Source organism: Balaenoptera acutorostrata, chromosome 6 (genome assembly GCF_949987535.1).
Source record: "Balaenoptera acutorostrata chromosome 6, mBalAcu1.1, whole genome shotgun sequence".
Taxonomy (NCBI): Eukaryota; Metazoa; Chordata; class Mammalia; order Artiodactyla; family Balaenopteridae; genus Balaenoptera; species Balaenoptera acutorostrata.
The window spans coordinates 112,312,000-112,317,377 of NC_080069.1; positions in this window are offsets into that span (position 1 = coordinate 112,312,000).

Below are 5,378 nucleotides of genomic sequence, written 5' to 3' on the forward strand. Positions count from 1 at the left end.
TGGTCTCTCCCCATGCTGTACACTGCACTTGCTGGGGTCCTGGACAAAACTGAACGGCTGCCTTGACCATGGATCATTTCTAGACGATGTCAATGCTTTCGTCCAGCCTGGAGTTGACTATAACTATGGCTTTCTTCTTTCTGTAAAGTGGGACTCTCCATCTTGGAGAGTCCTGGCTTTGTTGAATGTCAGCACTGGAACTCTCCCTGAAAGAGACTCTGCTGCTGTCTTACTGTGTGACCTGAGGAAGTCCCTTCCCCTGGACTCCAGATGCCCCGTCTGTACAGTGACCCCATGGATTGGGACAGTCTCCCCAGGCCCTCTCTGCTCCAGCGTCCTGCCTATGGAGCATTTATGAGTCAAGGCAATGCCTTCTCTGAATTTGGCAGCCATTATTACTAGTTATGTGATCTTGAGCAAGTGATGTCACCTCTGTGCCTCAGCTGCCTCATCTGCAAAATGTGAGTAATAATTTACTAAAGAGTGTAGAACAGAGCCCGGCATGAAGTAGATACTATATGTGAGTTGATACCCACATCACCACCACTAATACCATCATCATCATTATCACCATCATCACCATCACCATTATCAACATCACCATCATCACCATCACCATTATCAACATCACCATCATCACCATCACCATCATCACCATCACCATTATCAACATCACCATCATCACCATCACCATTATCAACATCACCATCATCACCATCACCACCATCATCCTCACCATCCAGCCTCATTAGACTGTTGGTTGGTATGCCTGGTGTGAGGAAAATTACTCAGAACAGGATACAGAGACACCTGGGTACAAGCCCTTGCTTAAGCAAAGTTTCTGCATGTTCCACAGCCTCAATCCTTTCTTCCTAAGGTGAGGGGATTGGGTCTGATATTTGGGGCAAAGGGTGTACCCTGTGGCCAAAGATTAGATCCTTTTCTCATCCTTCTAGCTTTTCAACCAAATTCTTCAAACTTTGGGTTCCAGGACAGATTTTAATTTTTTTTTTTTTTTTTTTTTTTTTTCTGGGATGTCATCAGCATCTGGCCCTACCCTCAGCTAAAAGCAGTCAGGTTGATCTGAGCAAAAAAAAGGTTTGGCGAAGTGTCTACCAATAGACTAATGGATAAAGAAGATGTAGTGTGTGTGTGTGTGTGTGTGTGTGTGTGTGCGTGCGTGTGTGTGTGATGGAATATTACTCAGCCATAAAAAAGAATGAAATATTGCTATTTGTAGCAGCATGGATGGACCTAGAGGTTGTCATTGTGAAGATTGTCTAGATTGTGAAGTGGGTCAGACAGAGAAAGACAAATATATGGTATCACTTGTACGTGGGCTCTAAAAAATGATACAAATGAATTTATTTACAGAACAGAAACAGACTCACAGACATAGAAAACAAACTTACAGTTACCAAAGGGGAGAGGGAGGGGGAGAGATAGATCAGGAGTTTAGGATTAACATATAAACATTACTATATACAAAATAGATAATCAACTAGGACCTACTGTATAGCACAGGGAACTATATTCAATATCTTGTTATAACCTAAAATGCAAAAGAATCTGAAAAAAATGTATGTATAACTGAATCACTTTGCTGTACACCTGAAACTAACACAGTATTGTAAATCAACTATACTTCAGTAAAAAAAAGAAAGAAAAAGTGTTGGAGCAACGCAAGGGAAGAAAGAGATCCAAGCCCACAGATTTTCAGGTTGAATTTCTTATAACTGTAACGGGTGTAGCCACCCATCTCCTGACTAAAATAGGAGACAGACTTTGGGAGAAGAAAGAAGGAGAGGAGGCATGAAAGGGGAAGGGAGAGCAGGAAAGGGAGAAAGGATGAGGGAGGGGGCGGCAGGAAGAGGCCACCAAGGCAAGACATCTCAAGAAACAACACCCCTTGTTATTTTCACTCACTGAGAAATCAAACTGTGTGTGGCCAATTATATCTCAATAAAGCTGGGGGAAAAAAAAACCTGGCTGTGTGCCTGGAGAGCAGTTGTGTGTATTTCTTGTCTCCGTGTGTGTGAGTGTGCACATAAGTGTCTGTCTTTGAGACTGTGTGTATGCTTGAGTATGCACGTGTATGTGCACGGATACGTTTGCACGTGTGTCTGTGAGTCCGTGTCTCCGCATGCCTAGACAGTGCCGGGCACACGTTAACTGCTCTCTGGTTCTGATCATTGAACAAATATGCGCGAGAGTACATGTGTGACTCGTTGAGTGGCTCTGATAGTCAGGCGCGTGTGGCTGCATGTGCATCCCTGTGTGTCCTTCTGAACGTGCCTGTTCGTGCCTGTGATGGAGGTGAGGCAGGGATGCATACTGGTGTCTGGATGTGTGTTGTACCTGTGTGTCTGCACGCATAATTGTGTGCGTGCCTTTGAAGGGTGAGTGTGTGTTTCAGTGTGTGTAGCTGCAGGGCTGAGTGTCAGGGAGTGTGTGCTTGCGTGCAGTCGTGAGCTTGCCTGCAAGGGTGGTGCCTGAGCGAGCGTCTTGGTGTGTGGCTGTGCGTGCACGTGCGTGCGTGTGTGCTGTGAGGCGTGTGCACCTAGGCACCCACGCGTACAGGGAGCCCGGTAGCCCTGGGCTTGATTTCCCTCCCCCCAGTCAGGAAACGCCTGTGGTTTGTACCATCAGTCAGTTCCCTTTTCGTTTCAGTGGGGGCTCAGGGTAGCCTCTTAGCAGCGCTCACTCACCTGCCTGTTTGGACTTCCTTTGTGGGAACCAGAAGGGGTGAGCTTGCAAGAGCTCCACTGAGGCTGGTTGACACCCTGATGGCTGAGGGTCTGGAGGAAACACCATGGCTCTTGCCCCAAGGAGGGAGCCCCCCTGTTCTGCCCCATCCCGTGGCACTCCCAGATCCCCCTGCTGACCAGTCCCTCCCCCCGCCAGGGGAACCTCAGCATCCGGAGCAGGATTGAACAGGGCAAGAGATTTGGAGGCAGACAACCTGGGTTCAAGTTCAGCTTCCACCCTTGGCTGAACTGGGAGGCTTTGGACAAGTCGCTGAAAGTCTCCAAGCTTCCACTTCCTTGATGGCACAATGGGACACCTGACATCAAGGTTGACCCCTTCTGGTCCCAGTGACCATGAATATGTAGAGTGGAGGCTTCCGGAGCCCACCCAGATCTCCTTCCGCTGGTGCACCTGTCCCCAGCCTCTGTGAGTACTGGCTTCTAAAGTCTCAGCTGCCCTCTTCTTGTCCTCGGCCAAATGCAAGCTGCTTGCCTGGGAGGCCCCTCAGAGCACCCAGCACCCAATGACTCCTGACTCCTATGAGCTACAGAAGGTTAGTCCTCTTGTCTCAAGATGCAACCAGCTCCACGATACAATTCACTCTCTAGAGGTACCCCCCCAAAGGGAACAGGTTAAGATAATCACCAGTCAAGACCATACTCTTCCATCACTTTCTTTCTCTGCCCCACCTGTGTCCTTCAACCCCCTTTACCTGAGAACATGCCCCTAATAAATCACTTTCACAAGAAGCCCTTCCCAGGCTCTGCTTCTAGGAAACCTAGCTGAGGACAGTATGAAAGCATTTTTACACACAATCACCCCAATGTTTGGGCCATGCTTAGTATCATCCTATTTTTAAAATGAGAAGATGAAAGTTGATGGAGGAAAAAATGAAATAATGGAGGGGAAAAGTGCTTAGAGCGACATCCACAAATGTCTCTTGAGCCAGTTGTCAGTGCGGGCCTCTCAGACAACAGCCAGCGCCCCGCTCCATCGCAGGTTCCCCAGCCCTCAAGCTTCTTGGGATCAAAGGGGACCTGAAAGCTCATCTGGGACATGCATCTCATGCTTGACTCCTCTCTACACAAATGTTCTCTCCAGGCAAACGTCCAGTTGTATTTGAATGCTCCTGATGTTGGAGAGCTCACTCCCTCCAAAGAAGCATCTTCTGCTTTTACAGGGTGCAACTATTCATCTCCTTTCCTTCATCCAGCAAATATTCTTTAAAAAAAAAAAAATTTATTTGGTTGCCCCGGGTCTTAGTTGCAGCAGGCTAGTTGTGGCACATGGGCTTCTTATTTGTGGCAGGCAGGCTCCTTAGTTGCAGCTCACTGGCTCCTTAGTTGTGGCATGCGAACTCTTAGTTGTGGCATGCGAACTCTTAGTTGTGGCATGCATGTGGGATCTAGTTCCCTGACCAGGGATCAAACCCGGGCCCCCTGCATTGGGAGCGTGGAGTCTTAACCACTGCGCCACCAGGGAAGTACCTCAGCAAATATTCTTTAAGCACCTACTGTGTGCCAGGCACTATGCAAAGCACTGAGGATGCAGGGATGAGCTAAAGCCAGCTCCGTTCCTGTTCTCATGGAGCTTATGGACCGGCGGGAGAGAAAACCAAGGAGAAACAACTGCGGGGATAAACACTGCAACCCTACAAGGTGTGGGAACAGAGGTACAGGGTGTGAGAGAGGGTCCGGGGTGCCCTTGAGGGCTTCATAGTGGGGAAATCCAGATGTGCGTCGGGAGGACAGGGAATGCTTTCCTGAGGATGTGATGACCCAGCTGGATTCTGAAGGACGAGTAGAAAGTAACAAGGGGATGAGAGAGGGAAAAGTGTTAAAGAAGGAGGGAACAGCATAGGCAAAGGCCAGTGGTGGGCAGGAAAGAAGAATGGCACACAAGCGGCCTGAAAGGGAGACAATGAGATGGGTCGGAAGATGGGGGTGGGGTGTGGCCCTGAGAGCAGAGGAGGCCTGAGGGTTTTAGGCAGGGCCCTCCTCATTCAGATCATCAGTCTCGTCCTCCAATTCTTCTCATGAGAAAAGGACTCCTTTCCACCTGGTTGCGACATCCCCTCTACCACCAGCTCCGGCAGGCCCCTTGCAGGCTCTCCTCACCACCCCTGCGTGACTCAGAGCACAGGCATTTCGAGATCTCAGAGAGACACACCTAGAAATGACTGTTGCCACCATAAACTGCATCAAAGGCCAGGGTCTCTTCAACAGCCTGAAGGAGACCAGGGTGATGCAGGGCCTGGGAACACAAAAGCAAGTTTCTGGGAGTCAGAAGAACCCACCTGAGAAGCCTGGTGTTCTCCTCTTGGGCGCCCTGTCTGTCTCTCCGTGACCCACCTCCCATGTGAAAGCATAGACACACAGAAGGCCTGGGTTTTAACTGACCCACCACGTGGCCTGCCCTGGCCCGTCTCTGGGGGAGGAGGACACGGCTGCTGAGGCCACGGGGGAAGGAGGCCCACTGGACGCGAATGGAACCAGGAAAACCCTCACATCAGCTCCACCTGTTCTGCGTTCTCCCATTCCCCCCTCCTGCCTTCCCACTGCCTGGGTGTAAAACACAGACTCCTGAGCATGTGATTCCACACATGTCTGCAGCCGGGCCCAGGAGTCTGC